This window comes from Thermothelomyces thermophilus, chromosome 1, assembly GCF_000226095.1.
Source record: "Thermothelomyces thermophilus ATCC 42464 chromosome 1, complete sequence".
Lineage (NCBI taxonomy): Eukaryota > Fungi > Ascomycota > Sordariomycetes > Sordariales > Chaetomiaceae > Thermothelomyces > Thermothelomyces thermophilus.
The window spans coordinates 2,637,303-2,650,014 of NC_016472.1; the positions used below are offsets into that span (position 1 = coordinate 2,637,303).

A 12,712-nucleotide genomic window follows, 5' to 3' on the forward strand; every position below is an offset into this window, starting at 1 on the left:
GCGAGGCGTGTGGAGGAGTCGGCGGTCGAGTAGCTGCACCTACTCTGTAATTATTATGAACTTACTTGTGCAACCGCCGAGCGAGCCAAGGCCCGGGGTTGGGGGCTGGGCTGTGGAAAGGCTCTGTGGACCTGCGAGATCGCCCTCGGCTAAGCCCGGGGAAGACCCACCCACCGATCATTGTTCCGCCGGGGGTAGTGTCTTACACTCTTTTTGCTTATCAATCGGATTTCTCATCTGCGCCTTGCTTAAGGTACGGGAAGGAGCAAAGTCGGAATTAGCCATCTTGGACTGGAGTTGAGGCTCACGAAACCCTGCACTTCGGGCAGTTGGTGTGGGTGGTAAGTGAGAATGCTTATTGGACGGATCGCACTGGGCCATCCCCGACTCGTTCCTGTGTTTTATGATTTCTGCCAACTTGTCGACCTGATTTAGCTGCCTGGGAACAGATAACGAAGAGCAAGGCAACACGTTGCGTACAGTTAAGGCAGGTGCGGGGCGGACTGCCGGAGTACTTACTTACCAGGTACATACAACTTACGGCGATTGGCGGGACCTCAACAGTCTACAGTTGACTTCGATTACTTCTCCCCAACTCTGTTTGCATGGCGGATTGGTTCTAGGAACTGATTCTGCAAAGAGATCCACAGCGATCCGAGCGTAGAACAGAAAAAGGAAACAGTCCCATACTTGAACACCGAGGCGCAAAGGGCGCAGGGCACTATTAATACAGATGGAGACGGAGAGCAGCTGACGTCGAGTGGCATCTTAATCACCACACTGCATCCAGATGTGCTTTTCAAAGTGTGCAATTTCGGGTCGGAACTCCCCGTTCCGCGAGAGAGCTGAGACCTGTTCGAGGTTTGACCAACAAGTGTTCCCTCAAATTTCATGAGGTCATTCGAAACGCGGAAGTGAGACATATGCAGAGCAAGAAAAACACAAGGGAAAAAAATAGAAATTAGCGCAACTATTGTAGGTAAAAGTGGGAAATAGGTGACTCATGAAGTCGACCCCCTATCGCGCGGTCACTTGGTTCGAGATAATTGACGCCCAATGTTCAAGCGGTACCTGCCCAAGGCTGTCATGACTCGGGCTTCGCTTGCGTAGACTCCACTAGACATATCACACAAGAGATGAGCAGCCGATGAATTCGACTCCCGAAAGCCAACTTTCGGACCGAGACAGTACACTCGAGTGCTAAAGAAATGCGAAGATGTAGCATACCTAAGGTACGTGCTATACCCGGTGGTTAGTGCTGACTAATTAGTTCAGGACTACCACCTGTCTCCCGACAGGTAGGGCTAAAACCCCCGGACATACCAATATAACCAGACACATCGCTACCAAATTTCCTATATATTCGCGTCTTTATAAAAGGTACTATCAAGTTCAATTTAAGTTTAATTACCCTTATAATAATAGCCTTAAATAGCTATAAATAGTTTAATTATAAACTAGGCTCTAAAAAGCTTAAAAACGTAGTAAAATTTAATTCTACCTAGTTATAACTAATCGAATAACAGGTTATATAATTTGTCTTTGTCTCCCTCTCCCTCTATATTATACCCCCTATTCCTATTACTTTTAACGCTCCTAATTATAGTAGTATCTTCTCTTTTAGCCTCTTAGTAATAGTTATTATCTTTTGTCTTTAGTATTACTATTATAGACTTATAGGTATATTGCTTCTTAAACTTTCTAATATCCTTATTAATAGCTATATATAAAGACTCCTTCTTATCCCTAGATAGAAATAGTAACTTAATATCCTTTTCCTACCTATTCTTATTATCTATAAAGTCAAATCCATTATTATTGTTATTATTAATTAACATTATAGTTACGTTACTAATCTATATCCTAGGATGTTTAGGGGATAGGAGTTTAACTTCTAATAACGGCTTCTTAGCTAACTAGGGGATTAGGACTTCTTTTCTATCTCTAAAGTCAAAAAATACTAGTGGCTAATACTTCTTTAATAGAACCTAGAGAGGGTCCTTATTATTAAGAGAAAGATAGTTATTCTTATTAGTCTTTTCTAAAAATTTAATAAAGGTTACTATATAAAGGTAATACCTATTAGTACTAGGAATCTTATTTTCTAGGTACCTTTTCTAGACTTTATATTCCTCCTTATACTTTTATTTAATTCACTTAATGGTAATATAGGTAGCTTTTCGGCTAGTATCTTGAATTACCTTAATATTCTTCTAAGCTTAGATTATCTAAAACCGTCGAATCTATTAGATAGTTATACCTATTATAACCTCTTCTATTAGCTTAATAAGTTAGCCTTATATTTTCTTGGTAGATAGTATAGCTAGATAGGCTCTCTTATCTTTAGTAAAGTTATTTAGATATTTATATATCAGCTAACCTTTATTAACTATTAATATAATATCCTAAAGGTATTTTTATATTAGTAAACTAAAAAGCTTAAGATACTACTCTTAAATATAGTTAATAACTTTTTTTATATATATCTATTACTTATTATTAGAAATTATTATAAGATATCTAATACTTATATTAGATAATACTTTCTCCTTAATCTAGTCTATTATAATATATTAGTTTAATAGAAAAAGACTAGTCTTTTCGAATCTTATTATAATATTTTAGTATTTGAAACTAGCCTCCTAGATTTCCTGGAATCCTTTAACAAAGTCTGCCTAGGTAAATATAAGATTACTATTACGAACTACCTACTAGAGATATCGTTAATATACTTCCTTAAGATAGTAAAAGACTTTTATATCTATTAGCTAGATAAGGTATATTAAATAGGGAAGGAGGAAAATAATAATAATATTAAATAAGAGATAATATTTATAAAGTTTAAGGTTATAATATCTTATAAAGTTGTTTAGAATAAGTAGTTAGTATATATATTCTTCTAATAGTATAGATATATAGACTAAATCTTTAAAGGTAACGTTATCTAAGTTAATAAAGTATATACTAAGAGTAGAATTATAGTTATAATAGTTATAACTAAACTATTCCTTAAAGTTTATATTATATTATTAGAACTTAGTATAGATAGTAAAAGAGTATTTATTAAAATATTATATCTAATCTATTATAATCTTAGTATTATTAAATATTATCTTTAACTTATAGAATTATATCTCCTTATTAAGACCTTTAATATTCTAATCTTCTAATAGCTACTATTTAAAGATATAGAATACTAGAATAATATTACTAATAGTATTTCTAACGTTAATTATACTTATTAACTTTTAATTATAAAGGTCCAGAATCTCTAGCTAATAAATTACTATAGTTAGTATTCTAAACTAATACTTATTCTAAATTAATACTTAGAAAAGAAAAAGATACTAACCTTCTTTTTCTTATCTATTTTAACTATTAAGATCTTAAACTACCTATTTAATATTATAAGTATATATCTAGTCTTATCTATATTCCAATAGCTAGATATAATAATCTTAAAGCTTTTAATAATATCCTTAAGCTTATTAAAGAATATCTCTAGTTCTTCTATTTACTACTTAGCTAAAAGTTAATTTACTTTAACTAGTTTAAAGAATATTAGCTAAAACTATAGATAATCCTATTTCTAATATAACTACTAGTACTTATTAATAAGAGGGTAGGGAGAATTATAATATACCTATAAATGGTTAATAGTATCTTAGAGAAGATCTTTAGTAGCAAGAGAACTAGATTTAATAAGCTAATACGTATATCCTTTAAGGGCAGAATCTTTATCGTTTCGAAGCGACTAAGATCTTCTAACTACGTTACTACTAGTAGCTAGAAGTCTAGTATCCTTTAAAGACTTTAAGTGCCAGCTAACCTAGGTCTTTCTAGTCTTAAATAGCTAAGCTACGTACCGAATACTAGGTTACTTTCTATAGGGTAAACGGCTAGTTTGGTAGCAAGCTTAAGCGGTAAGGAGCCATTTAGCGGCCTATATATTAGCCGGTTCTTAGATTTGGTTAGTCAGAGGCATTGTATATAGGAGAGTAGGTTTAACTAGGCTTGTAGTAGTGGTTATGTCTTCGAATATAGGGAGTTGACTGGTAAAATTGGACACGGGTTTGAACGCGTACCTGTCCGGCTATATTGGCATGTCCGGGGGTTTTAGCCCTACCTGTCGGGAGACAGGTAGTAGTCCTAAACTAATTAGTCAGTACTAACCACCAGGTAATTATTTGTCTTAATACGAAAGATATTAGCGTTGGTCTTCGACAATATATTCCACTTGATAAACGGGAATTTATAGTCCCAGGGCCAAAGCAGCCTATTTCTGAGCATTTAGTACGCTAATACCGGGTTTACACAATACAATTACGTCAGTCTGAAACGTGTAGAACGCATATAGCCCGGGTGGAGGGCTAAACGTCACAGCCCACAGGGGGAAAGAGAAAGCGGATGGGAAAATGAAATGTAAGGTCGTTTCGAAGGTGTCGACATCAAGGTCAATCTGCTGATTTTGGCTTCGGGCTGGATGCTGACCCCGGCTTCTCGAGTAGCAAAGAAGAGCAGCGGTATGAAACTTGGAAGCGAAGACCTCCTGTGGGAAGAGGTCAGCGCCTCAGAGTGCTTCACAAAACAACCCGTGATCCCCGGTGCCTGCTTGCTCAGAATGGCTGAACCGAGATCCAGCCGAACAATGAGCGCCGCCAGTCGTCTCACTGCTGCCTTAGTGTCCACAGCTGCTCGAGATAGATGGCAGCGGTACTTCGGGTCACTCCTGGGACGAGTTCCCCTCTCGCTGCGAGGATCACGGCAACGGCGCGTCCCGTCACACTATATAGATAGCTTGGCTCGAGCGTGATCGGTGCCTTGCACCGTTTGGCCAGCGCATCTTGCGTTTTTTCTTTTACGCATCCTTGCTGCGGCGGACCGATGACGGAAGAACAGGGAGCGAGGGAGGGCCCTGTACCCGGACTGGCGGAACCTCTTGGAAGCGAGAGGAGCTTGTTCCCCCGCCAGGCAAGCTAAATATCCTACGCGACGAACTAGTGCAGCCCTGTTTTATTAGTATGGGGGGAAGGGGGGGTGCGGCGGACGGTATCGAGCCTGCCGTCGGCGGTGTGGATAAGCCCGGCAATCGGATCGGACAAGAGGACGTCATTCCGTTCCCAGAAGTTGATGAAGATGAGCGCCTTTATTATCATAGTCCTCTTGCCCGCGAGAACGGGACTTTGTAAGGGTGAGAGAGGTCCCCCGTGTATCTTTTTTTTCTCCCTCTTTTTTCTTTCTAAGAGTGATCAAACAGAACGGGGATAATCCCCCGAGCCCATCCCAAGGCGGGGCGTGTAGTTATTGTTTGCCAGCAGACGCTTGATAGGTGAGTTACATGTGGCTCAGCTCAGAAATGAGTGAAGTTTGGTCTTGGCGCGAAGCCATGTGCCGAGTTGCCGGGCTGCCTTGACAAGCAGCAAGGGGGGGGGAAGGGGGAAAATAACAGCTTGTCTTGCCTGCGTTTTCGTATCTTCGCCGACCTGGCTGGGACCAGGACGAGAAAACTTTAGTGTAGAATGTCAACTCGCTGAAAAACCATGGAGCATATCAAGTTACACAACACAAAGCCTCTCGACACCGTGGGTAGATCGGCGAGTCTGTTTGGCTCCTGCAGCCTCGTACAGAACAGGATGGCTTCGGTGCCGATGAGCCCACTGCAAATTGGCGTTTTGGTCGCCGACCGGAAAGTTGAGTCGACTTCGACTTTTTCATTCGCGGCGGAGAAAACCAGGTCAGCAGGTGACACGGTGCAACACAACGGTGATTCGCTCCTGATTGTCGACCAATATTGGCTCGGGAGATGTCGACCGTGGAGGTGATCGGCAACCGACACAGTGCGACTCTCTCAGGAAGGGGTTGGGGAGTGGAATGCTCCGTGTTGAAGCGGTGACGGCGGCAGAGAGCCAAGATGCCCACCTTTCGCTCCAAGAGTCGTACGATTCGACGTCTTTTGCAGTTGGAAGGTGGTTGCCCACTTTGGCAATCGAGGCGGTGAGCTTTGGCCTCTCCCTGCCGCTTCCGTCTCGGGGCGTTACCAACGCCGTTTTCACAACAAAAATCGGGAACCCACAAAATGGTTCTTTTTTTCTTTTCGAGAAAGTCTGGTTAGTTACATACTAGTGTCCACGAGGCCGCCGCCGGTTGGGCGCGCAACCGGCCCCGTTCTCCGGGCCCTCGCTTAGGATTGGGTTGATCCATCGGTGGAAGGCTCTTTGACGGATGTTCGGTATATCCTTCAACCCCTCGCGCTTTTCGCCATCACTCGAGCTTGACAGCCTTAGTTGGAACAGTACATCGCCAACGAAGGGCATAGTCGAACCTTGAAACTCAGAGCAGAACGCGCCACAGTGACATAAGATTTATGTGAAGGAGTGAGACGATGCACCACGAGCGGAGGTGTGGGGATCGGGTCTCTCTTGTTTTCTTTGGCACGGCAGCGCGGCGGGAATGGCTCATCCAGCAATGACGCTTATTTCGCACTTTCCTCGGGGTTGTCGTGGCTCTGTCTCGTACGTGTCTGAGGTTTCCGTTAGGAGTGTTCGAAAAGTTGCGAGCACACAGTGCGACGATTTCAGGGTCCATCCAATCTTTGCCCTTTTGAATTGGCCCTAGCGTTGTGGCGGCGGGGTAGCGCTTGAGATCCAACGCTTGCCAGAACAGGGAACGCAGAGTTACACCTGGCACTCCGTTTGCTGACGGGAGAAATGGGACTGCTTTGCAGCCATCTGGTGCCGTCTTCCTCGCGTCGAAGCTCTATCTTGACAGATCCGAAGGGGGCAGCTTCGCATGACCTCATCGGTAGAAGCGCGTGCGATGGATGGTGTAGTGCAGGTGTCATCCGTGTTCCATACGGGTTTTCCTTCGTTGCAATGTACATACACTAGTGTACAGTACTAGTACAGCAACATGCCAATCTGCAAAAACGGATTTCGAATTTTGCGTATCCGCGTCTCCCATTCTGCAGCCATTTCATCATGGCGGCCGCGCCCCCCCTTTCTGACCCGCCCAAACAGGCCAATCAGCATGGCTGACTTTGGCGCCATTGTGCCGATCACCGAGCGTTGCCGACACGTGTGGGTGCCCAAAAACGCCCAAAGGGAGGCTTGGCGGAGGAACGAACTTGTGGATGGGGAAATTCCTTTTCTTTCCCGTGCACCGGGTACGGATAATTGGGTAAGGTATGGAGTGCTAACTGCATAAGGTCGGTAACGTTATGTATCTAGCCGCAAACGAGCGCCCAGGCCAACGCTGAATTCTTGGCGTGCGCTGCAGTTCCTGCCTCGCTTCCGCCCTCCAGGATGTTTCGCGCTTCGACCCGATGCCGGCGTTGAACGAAAACGCAGAATCTTGCGGGTTCTCGTTCACGGCTGCTGTACGATGCAAATCTCTAGCGTATAACACACTGCTGTTTGACTGTTTACTGACACGAGCTGTCGCCGCAGACAGAGCCAGCGCCCGAGTCCTGACGTCTGTCACTTTTGACCGATCGACGGGCCCGCTTTCCACAGCAAGCATCCCAAAACAGGTCCCAGTTCTCCGCTCCTGTGACCACACTGAAGGAGCCTTCGCAACCACTCGCCGCCCAGTGCACCAAGGCACGGCTTGCTGATCGCGGCAGTGGAAACAGGACACAGGGCCACCTCCTGACCAGCCCCCATCGACCTCCCCGACGGTTCCACCCTGCCGCTGCCGTCGAGCACCGCTCCCTCTCTCGTTGCTGCGTGGTTGACCCCGAATCTACGGATATCGACCCAAGCTTTCCACAGAGCCGGTCGCCGGGCGGGAGACAAACGACACACACGAGCTGCACTGCCCAATTGCGCTTCACCCGCCTGTTCCGTGCGTCAGCAAACCTCTCATCGTTTCCGTCACCTGTTTTTTCGCCTCGAGTGCCCCGTCAGCCAGATCTCCCTAAGGTCGGCCGAGGTACCTGGCCGTTTTGCCCACGGGGCAACTGACGTCCGTCGACGTTTTTTTTGCCGGCAGCGCGTTCCCATTCGGCCCCACGACTCCACGAGCAGGACCCGCGGCCCTGGCCGAGGGGGCCCCACTAGCGCTTCGCCGCTCAGAGTGACTGTGAGCTGTCTTTTGCGTTACCCCTCAGAGGTTCCGCTTCTGAATTTGCGCCCTGACTTTCTCCTCCATTCCCAGAACCGCCCGAACTCAACTCTCTCTATTTGCGACCTAGCATCCCTAACTCCGCGACGACCCCCAGCACTGCGCCACCCATTACCGTCGGATGGTGGCGACAACACCTCTGCTGGGTTAACTTTCGTTAGGAGTAGCTGGGTTTTTTTTCCGCTCATGACATTCTCGACGTCGCTTGCCCTTTACTATTCCAACATCCTTCGAGCCCGTTCCCAGCCCTAAGTCGAGCCGACCTGTCTCTCGCTTTTCTTCTACGCCCCATCGGCCGCCTAATCCATAATGCGAGACGCCAGTCTGCCCAAAACAACAAGTCCGGACTGGTCGGATTCCTCGTCAGGGTCATCGGTCGACCACCACATCCACTCTCCGAAACCCGTGCGACCACAGCTGCCCAGTCGTAAGAGCAGCGGCACCATGATTGTGCCCCGCGACTCAACAGAGGTTGGGCCGGTCGACTTGCAGATGGGCCCCGACGACGTGAGGGCCATGAGCCCGAGGAGGACTAGCGAGGATATCCAGACGCTCGGAAAGGAGGCCAGGGAAGAACTCCAGAGGTGAGTCCGAACAAGCCGAGTCGATACCCCGCTCGTAACGAATCGTCTAGGCTCCGCGCGAGATGACATGGGAGGAAGAGCCGGGCTGACAGCTTGCTTGAAGACACGCCAAAGCGCTGCAAGAGTCCCTGCTCACCCTCTTCAACCGGATCGAGGCGGTCAAGGAAGAGCATGACAAGCTCGATAGCCACAACAAGTTTCTCCAGAAGTATATTGGCGACTTGATGTCGACGAGCAAGCTCACGTCATCCAACCGGAACAAGAAGTAAAGGGCTCCTCCCCCTGGCGCATGTCATGTTGCGAGGGAGCAGGGAGGTGGCCGATTCGAAGAAGCAGGATGGGTAGACGAATGCTCTCGACGCCACAGCCGTGCTATCAACTCCGGTTTGGCAGGGGCCGATGCCCCGGCATCATTGGCAAACGGCTCTCCTCAATTGGGTGATCCAACCTTCATCCGTGCAGTTCGCCCACTGGGCTTAGGAGGACCTACTTGCGAGAGCAAGACCACCCACAACGCGTTCATCACCGTCCTGTTCACGCGTTGAACCAAACCATGGGAGTTAGCATTACCGCCACCAAACCTTCCGGAGCAAACAGGGCACGCAACATAGGGGCTCTGCGCATGGTTGGGAGCCGACACCGACACATACTTTCGACTTGCTTACAGTTGCATGGGGTTTACAGGAGTTTGGATTAACGTGCGCGAATTTTGTTTTGATACCGACCGAAAGACGTTGATACCACCACACGCGGCCTCGATTCAACGGTTTTCTTTTTTCGTTTTCGAAAGGATGGTTTCTTTCCTTCCTTTTTTTTTTACATATCACACAACGGCCGGGACAACGGGATTACTGGCGATCGACCGGCGAGTGGTGTTTGGGATGGGAAGCATTTGTGTTACGGCCACATTACAGGCGTTGATCCGGAGGGCGTGCTTCGTTTTGTTCTAAGGGAGGGAGCGGAGGGCAGACCGTGGCCCCTTTTTCTCCATGCTTACTTACCGCTTCCAGACGATTGTGTAAATAGGGACGTCTTAGGTCGTTAGTTTCGAGGAGTAGCCAAAAAAATTGCCAAGCGGTCAAATTGCAGGCATGATGCCTACCAACCTGTCCCAAATTTGGGACGATATCGAGAGAAAGGTCCGAGTTTCAAGCACGCTGGCTGGGGCACTTCGCCACGGTGTGTCAAGGAAGGCTCCATAACTAGAGGAAAGGGAAGGAACGAGGCAGCATACGCCTCACGGCAACATATGGCTCTTTTGTGCTGAACTGACGTCAGAACTGAAAATTGCCGTTGCCCTTTCAGTCTCTACGTCACAAGGCAGTGATCGTTTCTGGAGATGGCAGGCTGCCTCATTTTGGGTTTTCTCTCAATTTTTTCCAGCAATTCCAGGCTTGTGCTCGAGGAATAGCTGATTCTTATCAGGAGAGACGGCCAGTCACCCGGGCTACAAACAAGCTTATTAGTTTCCCTCAAGCGCTGTTGATACTCGCGCGTTTTCGGCGGCATGGGTGGAGTGGTATCCCGCGGGCATTTTCGCGATGGCTCGAACGGGAGGGAATGGGGTGATGCCGTTTTTTCGTGGGTGGTGGGTTGTTGGTCAGCCACCTCAATCAGGCTCCCTCCCACGCTCGCCACCCCGCAGGCCGCAGATAACCCCCCACGTTTGCACGCAATTCGTGGCAACTGCTGTCCAAGTGTAACCCCTTATCATGTTCCAAAAGTTGGGCTCGGTCTGATCGATTAAACTTTTTGGGTAGTGACATTGATGCTGTGAACGCTGGGTCACGAGTTCTGTCTCACGAAGGGCTCGAGTGCTGGCCCCGCGAGTTGTTATAAGCTGATAGAGCGGATTATCAGCCAACCAATAACAAAGCCGGCGTGGCGCAATCGGTTAGCGCGTCAGACTTTTAATCTGAATGTTGCGAGTTCGAGTCTCGCCGTTGGCGTAGGATTTTTAGTGCTCGATTTGTCTTTTTGAAACATATCTTTCCGCTTGCAAATGGCTGAGCCAAGGAGCAGCCCGCTTTCCTTCGAACGGAGCTCCCGTTCATCGGTCGCCCAGCACCCAGTTACCGCAAACCGGTTACCGCGCCACCATAGCTTGCTTGGGTTACTAGCGACCACGACCAGGGGTAATCGCCCTTACAAAGGAAAGTCTACGCAGCATTTGCAATGCTGTCCCACGTGTCTGCCAAGTCTTGGCCCTGTGTCCTTGGTGGGAACTGTGGAGAATACGTGTACGTCCGTACAGTACAAGAAATGCAATGGCTAAGCTGGGCAATATCAGCCGCAGACTGCAGGGTACTGTACCCGCCGAAGTTACCAGAGAGTTATCAAGTTACCTGGCTACAGCGTTCCCCATTGGAGTGCAGAGATACCATACGTATCCTAACATGGAACGACTAAGTCACATCTGTCAAATACCGCTCGCATTCTCAGTTACGGTCCCTGAGAAGTCCTGAGCCGTCATCGGTGAAACAGGATGAGTGTAGAGATCGCGTTATTATCGGCCCGCCGGCAGAACACTGCTGGCGTTTGTTACAATATCTGCCCCGTTTCGGGATTCCGATCAGTAGAATCGCATTTTGTATTTTGCATGGGTAGGTTGTTGCTTCTCTGAGATCCAGATCCATGTCTGTAACCGTGTCTCCTTAACCATGCCTGCTAGATGGCACGGCCGACCTTAGCATGCTACAGCAGCTCCAAAGAGCTCAATCTAAAGCCCCAACACTTGTCAGTATTCATAACTATGAGTCTAGACTCCCAAAAAAATGGGGTTCAGGGTTGCCAGCTGGAACCTAGACCTAGGTAGTTTAGCCCACTAATGAAAGTGATGCATGATTGCCCCTCGAAGCCCTCGAGTCAGCTTGGGGTTGAGGTGCCAGTACGAGGTCGCACAAGTCACCGACAACATTTGACAAAACCGACATATCAATGTAATTAGTTCTAGCTGGGAGATACGGCGTAACAGTTCGCTGGCTACAAATGAGTCAAACAGCTGTTCCGAAGACCGTTGACATCCACCAAGCTGCAAAGTCATCAGAAGAAGAACCGGCCACATCGGTCTCATCGGTTGACCTCTCCACCAAATTGGTTAGTGCTGCTACTTGCAATACAACCGGGTTTATCTGTTCTCCAACCACTCTGAAAGTCTGTTCATCCGATCCTTACTTCCCCAAGAGAGCCAAGAAACGGCTCTCGATCCATTGCCGGCGCCCAACGCGCATGGTTGGTTGAAGTGGGCAGCCAATCATGGGGGACATGCCGCGTGAGCGATGATGACGTGCTTCCCTTCCAGGCTGCACTTTGCCCCGCCAAGCACGCCATCGGACTCGGCCCTCGCCATCATTCAGGAACGCTTGAGCTCGAATCCGTTGCCTCCTCTCACCTCAATTTCCTCCCGCACCGTCTCATCGCCCACTGTCACGTTAGTTGTTGCGATTTCTTGCCACGATTGGGCGACGGTGGGGCAGGTCACGGAACAAACGAAAAGGAACGGCTCTTGCAAAATCGGAACACGACGGACTGCAACCTCAGAAGCTTTCGAGCCTTGCCATGCCTGCGGTTGGTAGCGACGACGGGGCTGCGTTTCCGGAACGGCAACCCCTTTTGGCGGGGACCGCAAGCAATGAGCCGACCACAGGGAACCCGACCGCCGCCACCGCCGCGGTGAGCGACGGACGGGTCGACGGCGGCCGTGACGTGCGCTACGTGGACGCCGAAACCGAGGAGCGGCTTGCGGATGGTAGTGGTGGTGTCGCCGCCGCGGGGTCGTTCGCGCGCAACCTGGGCGCCATCGAGGCGTTCGGGATCGTGGTCAGCATCGTCATCGGCAGCGGCGTCTTTACGTCTCCCGGGTCCATCGACACCAACGTGCCGTCGCCGGGCGTTGCGCTGCTGGTCTGGTTGGTGGGTGGGGTGCTTGCGTGGACGGGAGCGAGCACCATGGCCGAGCTAGGCACCGCAATCCCGGGCGAGGGTAGGTACCGTCCTCGTTGCTCGCG

General features: G+C 48.4%; 1 protein-coding gene and 1 non-coding gene across 2 annotated transcripts in view; both read left to right on the forward strand.

The window, feature by feature from the left end:
• Positions 1 to 12,712, forward strand: part of MYCTH_2313501 (uncharacterized protein) — a 41,976-nt gene that overhangs the window by 6,881 nt on the left and 22,383 nt on the right. The window lies entirely within an intron of this gene.
• Positions 10,581 to 10,654, forward strand: MYCTH_t2. The gene has a single exon. It is a non-coding gene; the product is annotated as a tRNA-Lys (tRNA).